The sequence below is a fragment of the Aotus nancymaae genome, unplaced genomic scaffold (assembly GCF_030222135.1).
Source record: "Aotus nancymaae isolate 86718 unplaced genomic scaffold, 86718_ANA_hifiasm-v0.15.2.pri h1tg000029l, whole genome shotgun sequence".
NCBI classification, from domain to species: Eukaryota; Metazoa; Chordata; class Mammalia; order Primates; family Aotidae; genus Aotus; species Aotus nancymaae.
In genome coordinates this window covers 89,471,546-89,498,990 of record NW_026988442.1, presented here as the reverse complement: position 1 = coordinate 89,498,990, position 27,445 = coordinate 89,471,546, and the positions used below count along the sequence as shown (strand labels likewise).

Below are 27,445 nucleotides of genomic sequence, written 5' to 3'. Positions count from 1 at the left end.
GGAGCAATTCCACATAATAGAAAGGCCTGGCCGCCTGCCAGAAATGTTGAGGGAAAATGCTCTCCAGCAGAACTAGAACAAGCTAGCAGGTGGTAGCTGAAGGGTACCTCTTCAACCAAGGCCAACCAAGACTCTGGCAGGACTACGGACTCCACAAATGCATAAAGGGGAGAAAATAATTTCTCCTGCCTAGGCAAGGAAATCCTGGACAACCAGCCAAGAGCAAAGTTAAGGTTCGGTTCTAGGAATATTCTGAGAGTGGTTTTCATGGTGACCAGAAAGTAGGTCAAAGGGAAAGCACAATGGACATCTAATTGGGAGCCTGGGTTTGAGTACCAGCTCTGGAAGCATCTGGCTGCAAAACGTGTTTAACATTCTCCGGGCTTCTGCTTATTCACTGATCAAAAAATGACAGTAATGAGATATTATCTATTTAATAGATAATAGACGCTATACTGAATCACTTCTTGGTCCGAATCTCAGACTCTCTGTGTATTACCTATGCTACTTTAAAAAACTGTTCTTTCAGATCCCCTACCCCCCAAAAAAGGTCCTTGACCTGAAGAAGTTTAGAGTCTTTTAGGCAACACATGTGAAACTGCATACATGAATAAATAGAAACTTTCAGCTGTCATCAATTTCAGAGAGGTGGTTGGTGCTGTGAGTATATTCTGGAGAGCTCTGCATCAGAACAGACTGGTTGTGAACACTCTCTGGCATGTAGGGCATAAATTATCTGCTACAGTCAATTCTAAAGATGAATAAAGAAAAAATAACTCCAGGTAAGTCTATAATTTTCATTTCAAATGCATGACAATTGCTTATTGAACACCTAGTTTTTTATACCGATCAGTTCTAAGCCTCAGAACTCATTGTTATTCCCATTTTAGAAATAAGTATACTGAGGTTTGTTGTAGCTAAACATTAGACACAAGGTGTACAGTTAGTATACTAATAAGCTGGCATTCAAACACAAGTGTGTCGGATTTCAAAGCCCTTTGTTTTAACCATCGGCAATGTTTTGTCCTTTTTGGGTGCCTATGCTTGTTGGGATCTCTATGTACGTTTAAACTTTCAAGCAGCTCTAGTCTTGAGACCCTGAAAACATCATTGCCTTGGATCTTTGAGTCTGACATATGGGGGACTGCCGATTCATCCCTGGGAAAGAGGAAAGTACTGGGAAGGTGGTTTCCGAAAGAGAGTGAAGGTGTAACCTGCCTGCAGACAAATGCTCCTGGGAGAAATTACGTGTTCCTGGGAGAAATTACATGAGGGAAGAGCTTGAGTTAGTTACAGAAAGAGACAGCTGCTTGGTCTGAGCCTGGGGAAGTGGAACGCTAAAAGATGCCTCTCACTTTCTGGCTTAAAAGGTTTCATTCGGCTTCCGCACTTGGTCAGCAACGATCCTGCAGCCAGTTTGTGGGACTACTGCTGAAAAAAGCAAGCAAAAGCCCATTTCTCCTGTTCTTACCTAATTGGTCCCAGGAGAACCGTATGTGCCAAGTCTCCTCCATTTGCTGGCTGCTTCTTGGGGCTGACCTATAGGATGACTCTTGCTTTACAAAGATGGCAATCTTTTAAATATCTTCATGTGTAAAAACAAAACAAAACAATATATTTTTTGAGAAAAAAATTACTCACCTGAAACTTTCCATGGTAAAATGTTTTTCATAAGTTTATGTTTTCTACTTTGACTGTGCTCAATGACATATTTTACTGAACAACAATTTAGAATACTCTCTTTGAAAAATCTCTGAGTGCCATCACCCTCTCAAGGAATGGGGGTTTTAGAAATAAATAAGCACTGAATTAATTTCAGTTAATTTACTGAAAGTTTAAAGACTGTGTTTCTTTTCATAGACTCCTTTTAATCTTCATACCAATTTTCTCTAATGAGGTAGGAGAAGGGGGTATAGAAGAAAAACCAAGCCTTTTTTACCCCCTTTTACCTTTGTATTCTTAAAAAATTTTCTCTCTTAAACTGACTTGACAATTCCTTGAGGATTCATATACTATGCTTCTTTATAGCCCCATAATCTTCCCCTTATTGCTAGAGTAGTACAGGAGTTCAATAAATACATTTTTAGTGCTTAATTAAATATATTTTATTAATATCATTAGGATAAAATTTTTAGTTTAAAAGCTAATTTCAGTATTTCTTTGTTCTAGTGTGGCAGTAGAAGAAATACCTTGGTCTCCTATCTAGGGAAACAGCTTAATGAATATTTTGGTTATGGGAAGGTCTAAACCAAGGTAGTTAAAGCAAGGTACAAGAACAGGAATGGTGGCTTCTTTTCTCAGGTTGAGTGATCATTCTGCTGCATGGGGATGTTTTGTTATATTTAGAATTGTTTAATAACTAGTTAAAATAAATGTATTCATTTTTTAGGGAGCTGGGGTCATGTAACAAGATGGGATGAAAGAAGTGTGTTGAGTTGGAGACATAATAGTTGCAAAGGACTGGGGCCTCCAAAGCTAGAGGCCAGTTAATTATCTAGAGCTAAAGAAGACCTGATGCACATAGATAGAAAACACCCAATGCTCAATATTTTGCTGTCTCCTTTTGGTGCTGAAATCACTCACCATTGTCACCAAAATGTCAGCAAAGGCTCACTGTATACAATAAACAGCCTTGTGTCACTGGTGGTGTAGGAAATGTGTGGCAAAGAAATAACCACAGAGAAGGTGGCTGAGATATTTAAAAAGAAGCAAGAGGTTGGGTGGGGATGACAACCAGGTTTTGAAACACATGCAGTAGGAATTTTCTGATATAGTTGAGAGGACAATAAATTTTCTAGAAGCAAATGCTGGATGGGTGTTTAAGTTACATGTTTAGGTATAAAGCAAAAAAAAAAAAAAAAGGTAGGAGGATGAAAGGTGTGGAACAAAGGTTAAATACACATTTTTTTTGGTGATAAAGATATAATGTGTATGTGTAGGAACTGGGGAGGGTGAAAGTAAGGAGATTGGAGTGTGGGTGGTAAGGGATGAATCCCTGAATTCAACAGCTTCCACCAGAAACTAGGAAACCATGCAAGTCCATCAAATGCAATGGTTGTGACTCCTCTTGCATCCTTTCTCTCTACCCTAGCTACAGCCAGTTGACAAGAGATTCTGTGTAATTCGTAGCACTTTTTAGATGCAGTGAATCAGTATGCATCCTTCCTTAGTTAGGTTCGAGTGAGGTTATGGTTGCATCTCCTGATAAGTAAAACTAACTTTACTTACCAGAACTTCAGTGTCTTCAGTAAGAAAATAGAATAAATCTCCCTCCCTACCATAAGGATATTGGTGAGAGTTGAATGAAGTTTGAAGGCCTTTAGCACAGAATCTTGTACGTAGTATGGAGTCAATGAATGTTACCTGTCGTCACCTCTATTATATGAGCTCATACTACACAGAGAATTCTGGGTGTATCCTCTGTTTTCTGGTAGGTGTCAGAGCTGCAACCATATGCAAATTATGCCACTCCCTTGTCAATCATGTGATTTGAGGTTTCTTAGCCTAGTGGAAACTACACATGGGAAGACAGGCTGACAAGTTCACCAATTTAAAACACACACACACACACACACATACACATACACACACTACCTATAGTCTTAACTAGGAATATATATAAATCGTAGACTTTATCTTCCAAATTAGAACACTTGAAGATGAAAAAAAATCAGTATATATAGTCGTGCTCAGACAGCAGGCATCAATCAGAACCGTCCCAGGAAATACTTGGCTATTAGGTCACCCTAGTGTTAGATCTGTTTGGGGTATGTGGCAGCCCATGGTACTCTAGAAGCTGCCTTGTTCAGGTCTCCTATTGACACTTGGCAAGTGTTCAGTAAATACTGAAGATAAAATTAAATGAATGAATAGAAACAGATTCTACATACAACCTAAACTGAGGCATAAACAAGATCAATACTAAATTATGTTAGAAACATCCTTTAAAGAGGTATGTGTTTACTCATACTGAACTTAGGACACAATTAAATGAGAAAACATGAGAAAAGAATAAAAGGATTGGGAAAGGAGGAAAGAAGATGAGATTAATTTAATACACTGGTAAAATCAAACGCTAGAAACCAATGTAACTCAGTATGTCTGCATATCTCTCCACCTTAGTTCAAGCTATTTGCTAAAGGTCACCTGTTTTTCAGTCAGAAATCACAGCTTGGAATGAGCAGACTGCATTTGATGAAACCATTCCACATCATCTTAAACTGTTGATCACTCAGTAGAAGTACTGCATCATCCACATGAGGCTTGTTTGCTCGAAATATCTACTAATTTGCAGAAAATGTTGAAGTCACTGACTGTCTAGGGCTTTGTTTTGATTGTGGAAAGTGAGCCCATGATGGGCCATCTGGGATATTAAGATTTTGTCATTTCCATATTAAGTTGAGTATAATGAAAATTAGGCAAAGGTAAATGTTTTCAAAAATCTGTTTATATTATTTCTTTATAGGAGTAAATGCCTGACTTTTTAATTGAATTATCACTTTTTTCCCGTTATTTTTCCTCTTGAAATTAATTTGTGATTCTTTTGGTGGAAATTAATTAAATGAGCAGAATCTGCTTATATCTTATTATGAACTTATTTTCAATGTCTCTCCTTAAATATAGCATTGGGTCCATTAGGCCTGATGATCCTGAATATATTTTTGGCAGCTCCAATGAGCCTATTGTCCCATCTAACTTCAGAATGGGTTTTATCTGTATTTGTGAAATCTGCCATCTCGGTCTTAAAATTTGTTTAAGCTTTTTTAACAGTCATCTTCCCCAGTGAAGATGCTACTGATACCCACAACAGGAGGAACTGGCATGATTGCTTAACACAGTACATTGCTGTTTCATCTGCTGGGAGCACAGGGGCACTTGGTAAGAAGGTTACAAGGGCAGTTATGGAATGACCTGTTTCCTGAAACTGGCCCCTTTGTATATCAGCATGGTGGTGATTGCTAATCCACGGACCCTGGCTGCTGATGAATCTAGATTCAAATCATAGCTCTGCACTTACTAGTTTCTTGATGTTTGCCCTATCAGCCTTGAATTGCCTGGATTTCTGATGCCGAAAGACAAATCCATGCCCTGGCTCCATTAGAGATGTTCTTGCTAGCAGATCAACCTATTCACAAATGATGTACCAATGTAATTGACAAATGATTGAAATGATATTTTTAAAAATAATGAAAAAGAATTATTGGCCCAATATTTGTCTTAATATCACATAGTGGTATTTAGTAAACCCTTTGGAGATGAAAGTTAATAAGGACTGATTTTACCCCGTCACTTACGTAGGAAATAAACGTTGGGATTTCATGGAGACAGAAATAAACATATAGGATGTTTAGCTTTCTGCATCGCTTTTGTGTATCATATCCATTTTGAAAATATGGCAAATGCAATACCAGGACTTGCAGTTTATAGGACTCCTATGGTTTCCTTCCTTTGGCTGCAGATTACTCATGACAAGTGCAATCAAAAAGCTTTCTTGCCCAAGGCCAAAAAGGGCCTGAGCTTTCTACCCTTCAGGTATAAGGAAAATGAGACCAGGAGAATATGCTGACGCCAAGCCCATCTTGCACGGTGATGTGCATTGTGGGTTATTTATAGAAAAACGAACCCCAGGTCAAAGTATAAAGTCCTCACTAGCAGACATTCTCTTTTTTCACTTATTTAAAAGCAGCTTGTTTTTTAGTTGGGTTTCAGGAAGCACATTTATATTTTACATATGATATGGCAAAGGAATGTATTGTGGTAGAATCTCAGGGCTGGAGAGGTCTGTCAAGGTCATTAAATTCACCTCCCCCAAATCTGATGTCTGCACCAATTCACGTAGGAGGTGGTCCCACCCACTGAAGTTTCCTGAGCCCATCTTTTTCTGTGGCTTCTTGTTTTTGTCATGGAATCCACATCTTACCTCTTAACCTTGCCAAAATAACAGCCTCGCTGGGCATCTGTAATGTTTTCCACCCTTTTACATGTTACTGGGTTTTAATATGTTTACTCTGCTGGTATTTGTTCCCTGGGTGCATACTCATTTATCTATAGAATTATTTAAATGTGCAATACCTAAAAATGATGCCCAAATTTCATAATCACCTTCTTTGAAAAGAAAAAACAAAGAAAAAAGTTGATGCCTAAATTAAGATTTTCCCTGACCAGCCCAGAGAAGGATACTATTAAAGGGTTTATAGATGATTGTGGGTGAAAGGCTGTGTCACATGTTCAGCTAATATCAACTTTACACTTGGGAATTAGTTTTCACGTAGACTCTGAACTTAGGGTGTTGAAAGGTTGGGCCCAAATGTGTCCTCTCCTTGGATTGGGCTCATCATCCAAGCATGTACAGATTTTTATGATTTAATAATTTGAAATCTACTAAGTACAGGTGTCATTTAAATAAATCAAGGGACATATTTGTACAAATACCAACTAAGAGAGGCTGTTCCACTCGTTTTTTTTTTCTTGATTCAGTCTTTAATTAGATAAGTCCATATTTCCTTTAAGTTAAAAGCTTTTGTGTATTAAGGTCTTTTGTTTTTACATCATTTCATATTTGGAGCATCCCTGACATACCCTGAGGCATGAGACATTAGTTTTATTTCCTCTTTATTTCCTAGTTCCTTTGAACTTGTTAACTTTAGACTTGCATTCTATCTCACATGGTAAATCTAAGTTCATGAGGAAAATCTCATTTAAGAAGATTTTCCATATACTTTTGGCTTTTGTAGATCTTAAAATATTTCCCAGGAGTGCAGAGTGTTTCATTGTGAAGTTTGCCAAATAAGAATGCTAGGTTTATTTCTGAGAAATCTCATAGTACTTGAAATTAAGGAAGAAAATGACCAAGTACAAGCCTGTTGTTCGCAGTGGGTCACTGGGGAGGCATCTGTCAAGTTACTTAAACATTTTGAGCTTCAGGGTCAACATTAAAAATGCTGTTATAATGTTATAGAGAAGAGAGTTATTGAAGAGAGAAGTCACTCACAAAGAACACACATTTTCATCATGAAGGAGATTTACAAGTGGTGGTCCCACTTGGCTCCTTCTGCACTATGTTGGGGACACCACAGTACAACTCTCCAGTCACATTCAGGTGAACCAGGGTTTACAGCTCAGCAGGTCTTGGTCAAGGGGGCCGCTCCCTTTGTTCCTTTCCAGGGTCTATAGTCCGACATGGCCTCCATCCTGAAAGCACATATTATACCTGCTCTTTCTTTGAGAAACAGAAATTACAGGTCAGAAATTCTAATTGTAAGGGGAAGATGGAGAAGGAAATAGTGATAGCAGCTGAGAAAAGCTCACTAAGTCTCAGGCCCAGAACCAACAAATAAAATGAGGACAAGAACACATACTCAATAAGAGTGAATCTGGAAGTCCATCTTTCTCTTCAAGCTATCAGGATTCCCATTTTCATCTATTGCTCCCTATCAGAACACTGATCTTGGATAATTGCTTTTAATTTTAGCTTGCATAGGTATAATGTCTTTGACTATATCATCCGCTATATCTTTTGAACTCAAAATAACCTGAGAAATAGGCAAGTCTGGCAGCATTCTAACATTACAGATGAGGTGCTAAGAATACAGGACCAATGCTTATTGAGCATTTAATATGTGAGAGACATTAGACTGAGTATGCTACACACTTCATCTTATCTAATACTCATAGATATCTTAGCCTGAAAATCCGAATGGCTTTCTCAAGACTGCACAGCTAGTGAGTATCAGAATCAAGATTGTCACCATGCTTTCTATATTTTAGCACTTCCCTTTGGAGAAGAAGGTCAAGAACTAAGCAGAATTCATGAGGAAATGACCTACAAGATTGTGCATTTGTTCATCCAATACTTAGAGATAGTTTTTAGAAGATTCATGCATTGAATTCTTACTTCACCAAACGGAACCTAATAATCTTTTCTACTGTTTTAAATTATTTTTCATAAAAGCACTATTAATGAAATAATATTGTATAGATATGATTTATTGAACATTTACTTCATTACTGGTGTTGCACATTTAATCATTTTAACAGTGCTGTCGAGCAGATACTATTATCTAATTTTATAGGAAACAGGCTAGAGCACTGAAGCAATCTGATCAGCACACAGCTAATGAATGGTGAGGAAGCTGCATTCAAATTTATTTAATTCACCCACTCTCTTTTCCTCTTCTGTGCAATGGCAAAGCCAGAATTACATTATCTTGACTCTAAAATTCTGAGGTTTAACATGTTGTCTCTCTGTTTCTTTTCTGCCCTCCTCTGAAGAGGTGGGGGAGAGAGCAGATGGTTTCTACAAAGTTCTCAGGCTTTAGATTCCCTTTCTGTAAGCACATTCTGTATAAAAATGTCTGGTATATATATGCTATAGCTAGTTTCTATTAAAGAGCATTCCAATCCACTTTCATAACATATTTAAAAGTAAAGTTTATTGCCAGAAAAAGAAACTACTTCATAAGCCAAAGCAATCCATCTTATCAGAACTTAAGAAAATAAATGAAGACTGGAAGTCCAGATCAGAAATTGGGAAAACTAAAAATATCTCAGAAATAAGCTTCTTTGCTGCTTAATTTTTGATGATAGCTATCTATAGCAAAGTCTCAAATGTGGAGGACAAGAAGAAAAAGTTTCTGTTCTAAGCACACACAATTAGAGCCTAAAAACTACACCAAGAGGCATTTCTCTAGCAGAAAACTGCATTTATTTGTTTTAGAGATACATAAAGTCAATTTAAAATGAAGGAAATTAGGCCAGGCACAGTGGCTCACATCTGTAATCCCAGAACTTTGGGACGGAAGCAGGAGGATCACTTGAGATCAGGTGTTGGAGACCAGCCTGACCAACATAGTGAAACCCTGTCTGTACTAAAAACACAAAAATTAGGCAGGCATGGTGGCAGGCACCTGTAATTCCAGCTACTTGGGAGGCTGAGGCAGGAGAATTGCTTGAACCTGGGAGGCAGAGGTTGCAGTGAGCCAAGATCGTGCCACTGCACTTCAGCCTGGGCCACAGAGCAAGACTCGACCTCAATAAATAAATAAAATGAAGGAAATTAAAGCTGCATCTTTTCCAAGCCAATTTTTCTGATGAAAACTAAAGAAGTATAAATTCAGAGAGGCCCTAATCAGATTTTATTGACTCCACTACTTTTTCCTTCCATCAGTCCTGCATGCAGTTAATGGTGCATTTTCCCAAACCACACACTCATCCTGTTATGTCCTTACCCAGAGACCACCTTTTTCTTTTGCCTTCTAGCCAACCCCCATCCCCAGGCCTCTCTGACCACAAAACGGTCTCAGTTGTAGTCTCCTGGCCCAGACGTGCCCTTCCAGAATGTCAGCCATGCTACTGTTACCTTCACACCTTCTAATCCTGCACTCCTAATTTTGTCTTTTGCTGTTCTCCTCTTGTGGAATTTATTTTTCTTTCTCTTTAAATTCTGTGCTTCTCTCAAGACTATGCATGGAAAACCTCCCTGTTCATACATTTTCTCTGACTTATTCAACCCATTTCATCTTCCCTTTTCTGGAGTTGCCTGGCGGTGCTTTCCAGTCTTTTTCACATTGGAACACTCATTGATCATATTGGTACAGTACAGTAGGAGATTGCTTATGACCACAGGGACAGGGGTTCTACACAGGCCCAGAGCAGCAGCTCCAAGGGCTGAAAGAATCAACAGCTCTCTATAAAAACAACCCATTCCTTGCCGCAATCCAGCAGTCAGGAAACTCTGCTTGATGGAATTGAAGCCCACAACTTAGGAACCCAGCATGGGGGCACATAGTGTGATAAGCATACATATTCTAACAGTGGGAGGATTGAGGTGGAAGAGAAAGAGATTTGATATTTTGACTCTGTCATTTTTATATGGCCATTTACATGTATTTCGGAATGTGAATATTTGACATGATGGTTTTTGATAAGGAATTTTGATGTGGTAACAGTTTGTCTTGGCCTAAAACACACACACACACACACACACACACACACACACACATGCACATGCAGCATTTAATTTAGAAATTAAAATGACCAAATTACACACTTAGTAGTCATTTTCACCCCCTCCTTAAAAAACTTACAGAACTCAAATGTTCTGCTTATCAAACAGATATGACCCTGGCTTGTCTCCAAGCATGTATGGAATAAAGTTGGAGTATCCTACACATTCACCTTCCACCAATCCTTGATCTGGGAGCTTTATTTTTGTCATATCATCATCACTACAATCTCTGAAATGGGGTATGTGGCTGGGACCTGAGCCTATGGCTTTTATGCAGAATCACTACTAAGCTCCCTTGACATCTGATTATTTAAAAATTATTTCGTGATGGCTTATGTATTTATTTATTTATTTATTTTTGAGATGGAGTCTCATTCAGCCACCCAGGCTGGAGTGGAGTGGCAAAATCTCGGTCCACTGCAACCACCATCTCCCGGGTTCAAGTGATTCTCCAGTCTCAGTCTCCCGAGTGGCTTCGATGACAGGCACCCACCATCATGCCCGGCTAAGTTTTGTATTTTAGTAGAGACACGGTTCCACCATGTTGGCCAGGCTGGTCTTGAACTCATGACCTCAGGTGATCTGCCCACCTTGGCCTCCCAAAGTTCTAGGATTACAGACGTGAGCCCCTGTGCCCAACCCCCATGATGGCTTATTTATAATTGCACATTTAAAAAAATATATAAGAACTGTTATTCTTCTGCTGCTCCAGCACTGGTTTGTCCTCATTAACACCTGTAGACGTGATTTGAGTAAGTGGGATATCTATCTGACCAAACAACGCCCAGCTTTCCAATTGACATAAATTTTTACATTGCTTTCTTTCAGTTTAACTGGATGTTTTGACCTATTTTCGTGTAGAAAATCTTGAGACTTTTTTTTATTACATACATTTTTTACTTCCTTGCTCCATCACATGCTGTAGGATAAGGTCGTGACTTGAATGGATGGAGATCCTGCAGCCAGCTACCAATTGTGCAACTGCCTTATCTTCTTATAGTCAGGTCTGCCTTTTGTTCCGCCTGCATTTGCTTTTGGGGTCAGTCTGCGGAGGCCTTCCTCTCTTATCACTTTCCGTGTTCAGACTACAGGCGAAAAAAATCCCTCTCCCTGGTGCTTATCACGGCTGCTCTGTCCCAGCGTTTGCAGGCACAAAGTGTCCCAAAGCGCCTGTCGCTCGCTGGAAGCACAGCTGGGAAATCGACAGAGCCCTGAATATCTTATCACAGGTACTACTAGCAGATAAGCAGTCCTGGGGTGCTCCAAAGGCCCAATTCAAGAAAACCCCAAAGAAAGAAACCTAGCTCAGCTTAATGTGGGCACTGATTTGGGACCTGTGGCCACTTCTCAAGGGTGCAAGATACTGAAAGGTTCTGCAATGGGATGTGACTCTTCAAATATTTTGTTACTATGAAAAGGATTGAAATAGGTGACCAGATTCACATTTTCATTTTTTCTTAGGTTTTTATTTAAAATGCTAGGAAGTCAGCAAAGTAAAGTGGATAAAATACCAGCTTTGAGTCCCATGATCTTGATTTGAATTTAATTCCTTTCAATCACAATCCCCAGGTGGTAGCATTTCCCTTAGACTGGTGGTGGGGAGCAGGAGGGAGTCTCCTGGGCTTCCTGCTTTAAAGGGCCCCTGCTTTGGTCCTCCTTTGGCTGTTGCTGTTGTTTCCCCGTACCCTGAGCACTCAGGGATCCTGGAAGGTGATGAGCCCACTTGGAAGTCTGCCCTCCCCCTGCCTTTTCACCCCACCCTCCCATTTAGTCTAGGCCATGTTCCATGTATCCAAACTTCAGAATGTCCTGATCAAATGGCTCTAAGCTCACTTTTGGGCCTGTGAAGCAGTCTCCCAGTGAAGACAGACCAGGCCACAGACCAGTTGGGCACCTCTGGGACCAAGGCATGGACACTGGGGCACTGTGGGCAACCGGGAAATGTAAGCTTGGCCCCTAATGACGTGAAGGAAGGAGTCAGATGTTGAATGACCGGGGTGATGTGTATCACATGTTGTTCTGATTTCACCCTAGACTTCCACATTGCTGTGAAAGTACACTTGTTAACAAAGGAGGAGAGAACACAGATTATTTAAGTTTGGTATCACTAATTCTAACAGTTACGTATGTAGGCATTTGGTAGGGGGGCTGCTATTTACAGTTTGGCCTCAGGCCCCATCTTGGTCAGAAGAGCACTACCTCATTGTAGGGCTTGGAGTAGATTGCTTACTCTATGAACCACGACGCTTCCATCTGTAAAAGGGGGATATTCATACTCATCTTTTGCTTGAATTTAAATTTATAATGTTTGTACACACAGAGCATATGCAAACTGGTCAGCACATCAGTTTACAAGTCTGATACTCGAAGGGAAGAAGAAACGCAGCAAAACAACACAACGCTCCCCTTGGATTTTATTAATGTCCAATTACAATCGCTCAAACATCTCTTGTTATTCTTTTAAGTGGCTGTTCTCTTCTTTGACTGTTTCAAAGCAAAACCAGAGTGGACAGTCACAAACCATTACTCATTCCCTGGCTTTGCCAGTATCTACTGGTCCAAAGATAGCCCTGAGTTCACACAGTAAAGGCCAATTCCCTTGTAAATGTGCTTTGCCAGTACGGAAGGCATTGCTTTGAAATATTGAGCTGGATCCTGACATTACCATAAGCGTTCTCACTCCATCTGCACCCCTCCCTCTGCATACTCAGACTCCTCTGACAGAAGTCTCACTTGGATTGTGAGTCAGACTCAGAAGCTGCATATTTTAAAGTTCGGGAAACTAGAAGTTGCATTATGTTTTCCCTCTGCTCCTGGTTTTCAACTTTCCCTTCTTAAAAACAGTTTGCTTGCCAGGAGCATTTTCCCCAAATTCTCCCAAGCTGTGAACATAATCTTGTATACAGAACATTTTATATTATCCAAAGCTGCATATTAGAAAAATATCTATTTCTCCCCAGATGCTTATGCTGTATAAACAATGCAAGTCATTCTCCTAGAAAGCTACATAAATTTTATATTTTTTTGTACCAAAATGCTCTCCCCTAATTTAATCAAAATTGATAAATGAGTACAGAAACAGGAGCTGAAGCCCTAAAGACTAATATATTTAGTCTTCCTGATGTGCCATATGCATATTTACACTTCACAATTAAATGACACACAGGGAGACGTGCAATATCCCAAAGAAATCCTGACAACTTTATTAATTCTGCCAACAGCTCACGGGGCTGTTGGTCACAGGGGAATATTTACTGGATTTCTTGCCTGTAAGAGGAGTTACATTTGGAATGGAAATTAATCACCATGACCCCAAAGGTGAGGATTTGAATTTTTACTTTAAATGTTCACACTACATAAATTTAGCAGTCATTCCTTCACAAATAATCTTCGAAGCAGTATCCACTCTGTTTAGGACTCAATTTTCACATCCTGTGAGAAAATGTTTTCTCAACTTTTCAAGTATGCTTTTGGGAAGGCAATCGGATGCCCCATCAGGTATCACTCCTCCCCATGCAGCCTACATACTCCATGCAGGGGCAGGCAGTCTTTAAAAATTATGAATCTTAGAGTTTTACCATAAAAAACTGGAGAGATAGATCAGATAATACCTGCTTCCTAATGATAATGAGGACAGTAAATAATTTTAAAGCCTTCACAGCATGATAAAAAAAAAAATCTCTCATCTATCTTTCCCACATAATAAATCTATATTATGCTTAAGCCAGCAAAAGCGTACGTAATTTCTATTCTATGGGGGTGTATTTTTGGAAAGGCAAACAAGATGCTGTCTTTTTGCCATTCCCGGGCTAGCACACAAAAGACAAAGTGTCGCTTGTCAGATGAATCCTAATTGGCTGACGGGGCTGAGTTTATGGCTTCACTCCATCTGCACATGAAGACCACAGCATTAATATGCAGGGAAGTGAAACATGATATAAAGTTCAGAGTGCAGGAGCTAAAGTAAGAACACCAACACATCAGTCAAATATGATCATTCAAAGACCTATTGAGAGAAACCATCAGGAAAAATACTCCTCCTGCATGGGAGGCTGAGGCGGTTACAACAAAGTCCTGCACAAGACACACATGGGGAAATCTTTGACAAATGCACTAAAGAAAATGAGATTTTATGCATCAGAGACCTATTCATAAATCATTATGAAGGCTGCCCAGCTTTTTTTGGAAGGTGAAATTTAGCTGTCTTCCAGAGACAAATGGAGTGAAATCAGTTTCTAAAGTCTGTAAAGAAATTGATATTGTATCTATAAATGCCTCTCGGTTGATTTCATCCACTCAGTTTAATAATATGTTGATTTAGTTCTTAAAAATGGTCATGTCTAGTCCTGCACACTGGAAAACTCTGACTGGTTAGCGGGCATGGTGATGCTGGGATATCACAGTGCAAGAAGTCTCAAACTTGCATCCAATTCTTAGATAAAAGTAATATCTTTGTCTAGTCTATCATTGATGGGCATTTGGGTTGGTTCCAGGTCTTTGCTATTGTACACAGGGCTGCATCTGGAAACCATCATTCTCAGCAAACTGACACAAGAACAGAAAGCCAAACGTCGCATGTTCTCACTCATAGGTGGGTGTTGAACAACGAGAACACGTAGACTCAGGGAGAGGAGCATCACACACTGGGGGCAGTTGGTGGGGGGTAGGGGAGAGACAGTGGGGGTGGGGAGGGCGGGGAGGATGGGGAAGGATAACATGGGGAGAAATGCCAGATATAGTATACACCTAAAGTAAAATAAATAAATTAAAAATTTCTATCAATGGCCATTGGTTGGGCCCTTATATATAAGGTCTGGAAATAAGGCTTAATATATCAGTCTTATGGGGTCAATAATTTTATTTTTATTTTTATAGATGAAGAGACTAAGCTTTGGCAAGATTAAGCAACTTGCCGAAAGCCACAGAGCTAATAAGGATGGGAGCCTGGTGGTAGGAACATGGAGGCCGAAGTGATAAGCTTTAGCCATGTCGTGGGAGCCGAGAGAAAGTTGTCAACACCAGACGCATTTGGGACTTTGCAGTTTGTCTCCTCGTGGCTACTGAATTATCCGCTTGGAGGTTTGACTTTGCACCGACCCCTAACCTGACTGACTGACTCCATTCTTTTTACCAGTCTCATGCTGCAAATGGAAACGTGAAGGCCCATTAATTTTGTGTAGTCCAGCCAGAGCTGCTGGAGCAGAAGACAGGTCCCTAGCTCCCAGGCCGGCCCTCTGTCACCTAGATAAGCCAGTGTGCACACACTGCACCAGCTCCATTTCATATCAGGATCCTTTACCCATGAATTTGTTTCACTCTCTGCATCTCAAAACCTTGCCAGAGGGCCTTCTCTCTTCCCTAACTTACTGTAGTCTCTGTCAGGCATGTTGCCCTCAGTCCCTCCACGTTTTCATCTCTGAATGCTTCCTGGAAGCACAGGCACAGAGCCTCCTTTTTAGGGAGAGTTTTTTTGGTTTCTAAGAATGGCTGGTGTGAAGGATAGTGATCGATTAGGACAGAGATGATGATGTTAAAGTGGTGATTTGCACCCCATGGCCATGAGGGGCGATAATGACCCCATTAGTTCAGTCAACGAGCCGTTATTAGCATAATCAGAGCGTGCAGAGGTGCCCTGCCGCCCATTTGGACCTTAATGGAGGCAGAAGGTGAAACTGACACCAAGGAATGAGGCAAATGAACACGGATGAGCTGCGCTGGAAAAGACACAGTTCTCACTCCAGGGATTCCAGATGGCAAAGCAGTGCACAGTGGGAGCTTCATTCACGGCCCTTGTGCACCTAGGTGGGGAAGGGACAGGGTGAGAGAGGCTGGACAGTATTTTACCAGTCCCTGTCTAAAACTTACATTTCAAAAACAGTGAATTTACATGCTTCTAACCAAAGCACCTTAAGCGAGAAGTCTCCCCATGTCCTCTAGCAACACTATTTATGGGTGAGAACTGTCACTCTGTCATCTCTCAGGAGGTCTGTGTTACTGACACTCCATGTGGCTTTCAGCCCAAAGCACTCTAACTCGGAAAAAGGAATTGCCACATGCCCAAAGACACAGCCAGTCACCCAGACACGGACTCAGACACACACGCCCATGCACACACCTCACAGACACAGGTAGACACACATAGTAGTGGAACATTCCAGTGCAGTGAAGAATACAAATAAAGTATCAGGAATGACCAGAGCTGCCGTCAGCTCTCTGCCTGTCTGCTCTGCCTCTGGCACGTGAGCAAGGCCACAAAACCACTGCCGATGTTTGGAGGGAATCAGCCAGGACCTTCCGACCAGAGTTGGTCTCATTCCTTCATGCCCCACACGAGCCTGAGCTCTCCACTGACAACGTAATTTCAGTCTTGCTCCTAGGCTTTTGCCCTGTGTTAGTGCATCTCTCAGACGTGATTCTGGAGTTTCCCCATGGAACCCTGACTGGGCGGACTCTCTGGCTGACCATATTTATGTTGCCTCACAAGGATCAACTGTTTGAGTTCTGGTGTCTTAGAACCTATCCCTGATATTAGCCATGGCGATTGGTGTGTGTGTGTGTGTGTGTGTGTGTGTGTGTGTGTGTGTGTGTGCCTGTGTGTTTGTGTGGGTATAGATTTGGGCATTGCATTGTTTACTCGAACACTCCCAACCAGAGGATGATTTCTGTGTTGTTTTACAGGAAGTGAACATTTGTTCTTGTTATAAAAATAGGCTCAAACATCTACAAGGTTAAAATGAACTCGCTTTGTGAATTAACTCAGAAGTTTCTTATGAACACCCGTGGTTTGAACATCCAGATAGTTTTTAAGGGGAGTCTGGTTTCCATTTCTCTGACATGTAGAAATTGAAAACATTCTCTTCCTACATATAACAAAATTAATTCGCATAGGTACAAGCAGCTAATAATATAAACCATTTGATAATCACCTATCATGTGACAGACACCTTAAATACTTTACCTGCAATCCCCTTATAATCCAACATAAGAAATATCATAATTTACACTACACAGAAAAGAAAATTGATCAGAAAAACATAAGACAATCATGCTATGGGCACAGGAGACTCAGTCATGGTGGAGCTGAGATTCCAGCCAGGGCTTTGTGGATATATACCCTATGCTCTTTCTGACATGACTATGCCCCTTCAGTGAGACTTTGGGTGTGCTTTTTGTACACCAAAGAGTGTCCTTGGAGAGCAAGGAGGCTCTAAGTCAAGTTTGGTCTCTAAAAAATTGGCCAGGATTACCAAGAGAGGTTGCTCGTGAAACTGCTTATACTTTTGGTAAGGAAAAGGAATGGTCCTGGGATTTTACCCTAGGGACTCTGAAGCACATATCCACTAGTAGTTAATGATATAAGTACATATGATTCATGTTCCATATATTTTTTAAAACAAGTGGCTCTATTCAGGTGGGATCTCTTGAAGGAGGGCCTTATCTGACACGGCCCATTGCTCCACAAGTACATCCTCCATCTCTTTTCTCCCTCTTGTCTGAGCATCCTATCACACTCCCGACTGATGAAGACTCAGCTCTCCATCGGTTGCTGCTTCTCAGAATGCTGTCAGAAAAATTCTTTTCTATCCTCCACCCAAAAACCCTAGTGTCTCTTCAATGACCTGCAAAGTATCTAGGCAGTTTTGTAATTTGAATAGCACTTAGAGGTAAAGGATGACCGGGGATAAATTGCTAATATTTTTATCTTAATTTCTTTAGTTTTTAGAGTGATGCTGGTATTTCTTATGCAATAGCAGTGTTAGCAAAGATGATACTTGTCATAGAAAAATCTACTTTGTATTTAATCTAATTTGCTGTATTAGCCTCACACTGGATTTATTGTGTGTACAATCATTTCTTCTTTTCCACTATTCACTTATTGATTCATTTCATACTTTTCTATTATATACCTTTCATCATACTCTGCTTAGAATGGGGTAGGCTATTTACCTATTACTTTTTGAGACAGCGTCTCACTCTGTGGCCCAAGTTGGAGTGCAGTGGTGTGATCTTGACTCATGGCAAGAATCCTGGGCTCAGATACATAAGGCAAATTCTTAATGACTTACAAAGAGACTTAGACTCCCACACAAAAATAGTGAGAGACTTTAACACCCCATTGTCAATATTAGATCAACCAGACAGAAAATTAACAAGGATATCCAGGACTTGAACTCAGACCTGGAACAAGCAAATCTAATAGACATTTACAGAACTCTCCACCCTAAATCCACAGAATATACATTCTTCTCAGCACCACATCACACCTACTCTAAAATTGACCACATAATTGGAAGTAAATCACTCCTCAGCAAATGCAAAAGAACGGAAATCATAACAAACAGTCTCTTAGACCACAGTGCAATCAAGTTAGAACTCAGAATTCAGAAACTAACTCAGAACCACACAGCTTCATGGAAACTGAACAATTGGCTCTTGAATGTTGACTGGATAAAAAATGAAATTAAGGCAGAAATAAAGATGTTCTTTGACACCAATGAGAATGAAGACACAACATACCAGAATCTCTGGGACACATTTAAAGCAGTTTCTAGAGGAAAATATATAGCAATAAGTGCTCACATGAAAAGAAAGGAGAGATCTAAAATTGACACCCTATCGTCAAAATTGAAAGAGCTAGAGGAGCAAGATCAAAAAAAACTCAAAACCTAGCAGAAGACAAGAAATAACTAAGATCAGAGCAGAACTGAAGGAGATAGAGACACAAAAAAAACCCTTCAAAAAATCAATAAATCCAGGAGCTGGTTTTTTGAAAAGATCAACAAAATAGACCACTAGCCAGATTAATAAAAAAGAAAAGAGAGAATAACCAAATAGATGCAATAAAAAATGATAAAGGGGATATCACCACAGATTCCACAGAAATTGAAACCATCATCAGAGATTATTACAAACAGCTCTATGCACATAAACTAGGAAACCTGGAAGAAATGGATAAATTCCTGGACACTTGCCTCCTTCCAAGCCTAAACCAGGAAGAAGTCAAAACCCTGAATAGACCAATAACAAAGTCTGAAGTCGAGGCAGCAATTAAGAGCCTACCACTCAAAAAAAGCCCAGGTCCAGATGGGTTCACAGCCGAATTCTATCAGACATATAAAGAGGAGCTGGTACCATTCCTTCTGAAACTATTCCAAATAATCCAAAAAGAGGGAATCCTTCCCAAATCATTTTATGAGACCAACATCATCCTGATGCCAAAACCCGGCAAAGACTCAACAAGAAAAGAAAACTACAGGCCAATATCCATGATGAACATAGATGCAAAAATCTTCAATAAAATACTGGTAAGCTGATTGCAACAGCACATCAAAAAGTTTTTATCCACCATGATCAAGTAGGATTCATCCCGGGGATGCAAGGCTGGTTCAACATATGCAAGTCTATAAACATAATTCACCACATAAACAGAACCAAAGACAAAAACCACATGATTATCTCAATTGATGCAGAGAAGGCCTTTGACAAAATTCAACAGCCCTTTATGCTAAAAACCCTCAATAAACTAGGTATTGACGGAACGTTATCTCAAAATAATAAAAGCTATTTACGACAAACCGACAGCCAATATCATACTGAATGGGCAAAAACTGGAAGCATTCCCTTTGAAATCAGGCACTAGACAAGGATGCCCTCTCTCACCACTCCTATTCAATATAGTACTGGAATTTCTAGCCAGAGCAATCAGGCAAGAAAAAGAAATAAAGGGTATTCAGTTAGGAAAGGAGGAAGTCAAATTGTCTCTATTTGCAGACGACATGATTGTATATCTAGAAGACCCCATCGTCTCAGCCCAAAATCTCCTGAAATTGATAAGCAACTTCAGCAAAGTCTCAGGATACAAAATCAATGTACAAAAATCACAAGCATTCCTATACACCAATAACAGATTTAAAGAGAGCCAAATCAAGAACGAACTGCCATTCACAATTGCTACAAAGAGAATAAAATACCTAGGAATACAACTAACAAGGAACATAAAGGACCTCTTCAAGGAGAGCTACAAACCACTGCTCAACAAAATAAGAGAGGACACAAACAGATGGAGAAACATTCCATGTTCATGGTTAGGAAGAATCAATATCGTGAAAATGGCCATACTGCCCAAAGTAATTTACAGATTCAATGCTATCCCCATCAAGCTACCAATGAACTTCTTCACAGAACTGGAAAAAACCACCTTAAACTTCATATGGAACCAAAAGAGGGCCCACATAGCCAAGTCAATTCTAAGCAAAAAGAACAAAGTGGGAGACATCACATTACCGGACTTCAAACTATACTGCAAGGCTACAGTAATCAAAACAGTATGGTACTGGTACCACAACAGAGATATAGACCAATGGAACAGAACAGAGGCCTCAGAGGCAACACAACATATCTACAACCATCCGATCTTTGACAAACCTGACAAAACCAAGCAATGGGGAAAAGATTCCCTGTTTAATAAACGATGTTGGGAAAACTGGCTAGCCATGTGCACAAAGCAGAAACTGGACCCCTTCCTGACACCTTACACTAAAATTAACTCCAGATGAATTAAAGACTTAAACATAAGACCTAGCACCATAAAAACCCTAGAAGAAAACCTAGGCAGAACCATTCAGGACATAGGCGTAGGCAAGGACTTCATGACCAAAACACCAAAAGCATTGGCAACAGAAGCCAAAATAGACAAATGGGACCTAATCAAACTCCACAGCTTCTGCACAGCAAAAGAAACAGTCATTAGAGTGAATCGGCAACCAACAGAATGGGAAAAATTTTTTGCAGTTTACCCATCTGACAAAGGGCTGATATCCAGAATTTACAAAGAACTAAAACAGATTTACATAAAAAAACAAACAAACCCATTCAAAAGTGGGTGAAGGATATGAACAGATACTTTACAAAAGAAGACATACACAAGGCCAACAAGCATATGAAAAAATGCTCATCATCACTGGTCATTAGAGAAATGCAAATCAAAACTACATTGAGATACCATCTCACACCAGTTAGAACGGCGATCATTAAAAAATCTGGAGACAACAGATGCTAGAGAGGATGTGGAGAAATAGGAACACTTTTACACTGTGGGTGGGAGTGTGAATTAGTTCCACCATTGTGGAAGACAGTGTGGCGATTCCTCAAAGACCTAGAAATAGAAATTCCATGATAGCATGGGGAGAAATGCCACATATAGGTGAAGGGGAGGAAGGCAGCAAATCACACTGCCACGTATGCACCTATGCAACAATCATTTTCTTCACATGTACCCCAAAACCTATAATACAATAAAAAAATAAAATAAAATAAAATAAAATAAAGAATTTCCATTTGACCCAGCAATCCCATTACTGGGTATATATCCAAAGGATTATAAATTGTTCTACCATAAGGACACATGCACACGAATGTTCATTGCAGAACAGTTTACAATAGCAAAGACCTGGAACCAACCCAAATGCCCATCCATGATAGACTGGATAAAGAAAGTGTGGCACATATACACCATGGAATACTACACAGCCATAAAAAACGATGAGTTTGTGTTCTTTGTAGGGACATGGATGAACCTGGAAACCATCATTCTCAGCAAACTGACACAAGAACAGAAAATCAAACACTGCATGTTCTCACTCATAGGTGGGTGTTGAACAATGAGAACACATGGACACAGGGATGGGGAGCACTACACACTGGGGTCTGTCGGGGGTAAATAGGGGAGTGACAGTGGGGGGTGGGGAGAGAGAGCATGGGGAGAAATGACAGATATAGGTGAAGGGGAGGAAGGCAGCAAATCACACTGCCACGTGTGTACCTATGCAACAATTTTGCATGTTCTTCACATATACCCCCAACCTAAAATACAATAAAAAAAAGAAAAAGAAAAAAAGAGTCCTGGGCTCAAGCCATCCTCCCACCTCAGCCTCCACAGTAGCTGAGACTACATGTGTGTGCCATATGACTGGCTAATTAGAAAAGAAATTGTAGAGACAAGGTCTCACTTTGTTGCCCAGGCTGGTCTCCAACTCTTGGGTTTAAGTGATCCTCCTGCCTCAGCTTCTTGAAGTGCTGCGATTATAGGCATGAGCCACCATGCCAGCTGTGGTGTGTTCTAAATAAATAATAAGTAGCAACAATCGTCATGTAATTATAATAAGACTAAAAATTGTGCTTATTGAATCTGCACGTTTCCTTGACCCCGTCAATTAGAAAATCCTGCTAACATCAAACCAGCATCCCTTTCACTACAAATACAGCAACTTTTTTCTCTTACTCAAGAGCAGGAAGACTGGTACCTGAACAGCCTCTATTTTTGACAGCCAAGAAATAAGGAAATGTCACTGCAGAAATAGCAACTTGCCTGTAGCTCCTGAGTACAGAGTGGCCTGGTTACAAGGCAAACACTGAGGCAGGCAGCAGGCAGGTGGAACATCTCCTGAAGAGGAGGGCTCCCACTGCCAACCACCTGGATGCTGGGAGTTAGGATATAATGAAATAGATTTGTTCTTGGGGCAGGGGTGGGGGAATGGGGAAATGCCATTGACGCTACTGCTGCTGCTACGTCTTATCATCATCAATCATTATTGATATTTTTATGTAAGTTACAGTTCCTGCCTTCTCTCAAATCTCACTCTTTTTTGGGGAGCCAGACAAATAAAAAGCTTACAAAATAGAGTGTGATGTGTCCTCTTCGTGGGACAGTTGTGGGAAAATACTGAGACAATAAATTCTGCTGAGAGGGAAGATTGTTGGGAGTTTGAGCAGGAAGGCCCTCATTGAAGAGTTTTATGTAGGGAGGATACTTGTATTTTTAGAGATCTCTATGTTTAAATGAGTCCCAACACAAAATAGCCACTACTTCTTTAGTTACAAGAGTCACTGAATTAGCAGATAGACATGGCCTTCATTTATGTGGGCTATCATTGATATTGCTATGTCTCACTTTTCAGAATGACAATTTTATTTCTTAAATTGCCAAAAGGAATTTCTGATACATAGAACTGCTTGACATTTCTAATTTTATTATAAAATTTGAGGCATATTTCCTCTATATCTATATCTATATCTATATCTATATAATTATCTCTCAAGATGCTTTTAAAATGACATATTTAAAGGTAATAATTATTTGGTAAATATAGTCATTTTTCAAAATTATTTAAGATGTGACAATTTCACTCTATTTGTGTGTGTATGTCTATACATATGACATGTATTGTATCTAACTAGGGTCAGATCTGTAGGGAAGAGATTTCACGTATTTTGCATTGGATGTTCCTACATTTCAGTGTACAGCTCTTAATCTGTGAACGAACGAACATTCCCTTTTAAAGTTAAAATTGTACCTCTCTCATCCAAAACATTTTATTTTATGAAGCATATTAAGTTATGCTGGTTGAAAATATTACTGGATATTGATATATCCATTTAAAATTATTCGAGATTGTCTAATATCAAATGTCCAGTGATGCATATATGCCCTATTGTAGGAAGGCATGTGAATCATAGAAGGCAATCATTATAAAATCTTCTTTGCCAAAATGTTGTTTTTTGTCCGGTGGATTCCTTTTAAGTGAAGCACAGGATAGCACAGTCACAACTGCCTATCTCCCTTAGAGGACTGCATATCCACTAGATAGCCCGTTTATTTCTTCACCATCGTGTACATCTGGCCACAATTTGAACTTGTACATTTTAAAACATGCAGTATTGTTTCCCAGCCTTCAGATAATGAAGGGTGAAAGAACATACTGTATGTCTGAGACATCCAGTGGGGCACTATAATGTCATTGTGCATTTGTCTAGCTCTTTTACCTGAATGCACCCTCATAACCCATCTATACAACGTATTCACAATCTTCCAAATTGGGTATAATGAGTCCTCTTTCCTCAGCAGTGTCATCAGTCCAACAATTACTGTTTTGAAATGCCTGTCAGCTCATCTTTGGTCATGTACAAAGAGCATATTCTAGGGGCATTAATATGTGGCTAATCTTTGAAAACAATTTGCTGGAAAAAAATTAATGAGGTACTGCATCCTCTTCTTTCCCTTGACGACTCTGGGCTGCCTTCTCCAAGTCAGCTCATCCATCGCCCATGCCCCAGAACTGTAGCCACCCAGCAGAGTCCTCACACAATCTGCATTGTTGTGGGTGTTTGTGTCACACCAAGGCATTTGCATGGGTCACTTTCTCACTTGGGCGCTAATGTTTAGCTGTTCCTATAAATATTGGTGCCATATGAGGACAGATTTAATGAGAGGTGGGCAAAAGATAATCCCCAGCAAATGTATCAGTTGCATGGCTTTCAAGTCACATTTATAATGATGGAAAAGTAATTTTAGAGAACATTTCAGTTTTATCACTGTGGAATGAGCCAGCCAGGGCAAATAGTCAACAAATTACTATTGAACGTTTACTCTATACAAGACCAAGTAAAGAGATGAAGATGAAAATCAGACCAGACTTTGTTTTCCAAAATCACTTTTTTCAGTTTCATGAGAAAGAGTAATTCACATGGAGCAACATGTGAGGGGATTGTAACTAAATCCAGAGAAGACGTGTTCCCAGTCTGAAGAGATGACCCAGGAAGGTAGAAAGGGAACGCAGATGTGCAAAGGATCATTTCCACTTGGAGTAATTGAATCAGCAGTAGTGTTGGAGACCTGGGATGGGAGCTGAACTGGATCTTGAAAGATGAGAAAGAATTTACAGAAGGTGGAGATGTGTGTGTGTCAAGAGAGTATGAGGGATTGAAGAAGAATTCCAGGTGAAGATGGTAACATGAGCAAAGACGTAATGATGCAGAAGCTTGGCCGTACATAGCCAGTCATGGATGTATTGAACCAGCAGTGACATTGTGCTAGGTGCCCTGGAGAAATACAAATTATTGTGTGCAGGCTGCTGTGTTCAGTGCATGGTAGCCACACCCCAACAGAGGAGCTCAGAGTTAGGTGTGGATTAATAGCAGAGGTCACAAAATAATGAATATGTAAAGAGTACTAGTTTCCTAGGGTCGCCACAAGAAATTACCACAAACTGGAGGACTTGCAAAAGAAAATGACTCTTTCATAGTTGTGGAGGCCAGAAGGCCAGAAGCAAAATTCCAACAAGGCCATGTGATCTCTGGGAGCCCCAGGGGAGAATTCTTCCTTTTCTTCTCCTAGCTTCTCGAGGTTCCTGGTAGTCTTTGAGACTCCACGGTTTGTAGATGCATTACTCTAGTCTCTGTCTTTTTCTTTACATGACCTGTCTTATGTGTCCCATCTGTTTTTGATAAAGATACTAGTCATCAGATTTACCCTGCCCTAATTTCAGGGTGATTTCACCTTGAGATCCTTAAATACTTAATCAGCAAAAACCTTATTTCCAAATAAGATCACATCCTGGAGTTCCAGGTGCACAGGAATTTTGTGGGAGCACTTTTCAACCTACTACATCAAGTCTATTTGTGCACAAGTTTAAAATCGACTCCAAGAAGTGCGTTTAATCTTGTAGCCCTTATATACACTTCTGTAGAATAGAAGAGTGACTTTGTTCCTCTGAAACTTGGTAAAACTAAGTACATCCTTTGCTAATTTGCTAATCTGTATTCCATTGGGCATCTTTTCACCAAATAAAATAATTTTGCTTTTAATAAAAATCGATAGAGGTAGTTAAGCCCCTTCCTTGATTATCTTCAGGAGCCACCTGCAGGAACTCCTTAGCAGTTAGGGTTTCTACATGACTGCCTTCTTGTACACCCAGGTTGATGTATGTTCCTAAAGATGGTGAACTTATAAAACCATTGGAGAGTGGTAACTAAAGTTTTATCTGTTGATAGGCCTTCCTTCATGCTTAAACTTTAAACTTAAAAAACAGTGCTAGCCAAGCTGGGCATGGTGGCTCATGCCTGTAATTCCAGCACTTTGGGAGGCCAAGGCGGGCAAATCGCAAGGTCAGGAGTTCAAGACTAGCTTGGCCAATATGGTGAAACGCTGACTCTACTAAAAATATAAAAATTAGCCTGGCGTAGTGGTGCGCACCTGTAATCCTAGCTACTCAAGAGGCTGAGACAAGAGAATTGCTTAAACCTGGAAGGTGGAGGTTGCAGTGAGCCAAGATCCTGCCATTGCACTCCAGCCTGGGTGACAGGGTGAGAGTCCATCTCAAAAAACAAACAAACAAACAATGCTGGCCATCTCCTGAATTCACATTGGTATAAGGATCATGTAATAGCAACTAATATTATGATCCAGTTTCTTGTCACACATTTCCTTAAAAGGGTAAGGCATTTCCTTAGTTTGCTTTATTTCTGAGTTAACTTTCAATTGATGGCAGCTAGAAAGACATTGACCAAATAATATAGTATCCAAATGAAGGCATTTTTGATATTGAAAGGTAGCTCAATTAATAATTACATTGGAACAACAGATGTAAGCAAGGTACTATATTTTCCTAAGAAAACCCATAAGGTACATCAGCCAATATATCTATTAAGCCTTAGCTCCAAGGCTACCTGCACAAGTCCTGTGTTTCAGCCAAATTGATGACATTTCTGTTATTTTCTAGGCAGTTAAAGGGTGCTATCAACATTTGTTTTTCAAATAATCTTGTGACTTGTTACAATACCTACTTAGCTAATGTTTGCTGAAAGTGACATTGCATTTAATTATTCAAAGCCAGCATTTATTGATTACCTACTATGTGCCTGGGTTGGGTACATGCATTTGAATAAGATACAGCCTTGGAGGTTTAGAGAGATTAAATGACTATGAAAATGCACACAATAATAAGGGACAGGGCCAGGAATGGGATATATAATTCCTTACTTTAAATCCTGTGTTAATTATACTTGGCACCTCTCTTAAAAGATTTTTTAAGTCTTGCCAAATGGGGATTATTCTAAATTTGGTGCCTTAAAGATCTCCCACATCTTTCTTGATCCCTTATTTCCATAGTTTTTATTTACATTTTTTTAAAAAATGATTTTTTAATTGAAATGGGATCTCATTATGTTGCACATGTTGGTTCTAAACTCTTAGGCTCAAGCGATCCTCCCGCCTCAGCCTTCAGCGTAGCTGGGATTACAGGTGCATGCCACCACACCCGTATGCGTGTTCCTATTCTCTTCTGGTTACAAAATCTGTTACTTTCCTGACCTCTCTTTGCTATCCTGCATTATTTCTTTAGGACTTTCTCCCACAGGTTTGTACAAATGCTGCTGCTATTTGAGCTTCCGGGTAACAATATATTTGCTTATATGGGAATTCTTGTTAGATAATATCTTATCTAGTAGAAGAAGGTTAAGTAATCTGTCTTCAGTAAGACAAGTTGCAAAACAATTGTGTGCTGCTTGAAATCAGTCAAAAGTCAGTATTCTGACTGACTCATATTGAATGGCTAGGCAGCCCATTCTGAAACAAATGCACAGTGACTCTGCTGTTATCTAGTA

At 39.9% G+C, this 27,445-nt stretch overlaps 1 protein-coding gene across 1 annotated transcript in view; it reads right to left on the bottom strand.

Moving 5' to 3' along the window:
- CNTNAP5 (contactin associated protein family member 5) overlaps positions 1-27,445 on the bottom strand; it is an 882,261-nt gene that overhangs the window by 633,520 nt on the left and 221,296 nt on the right. The window lies entirely within an intron of this gene.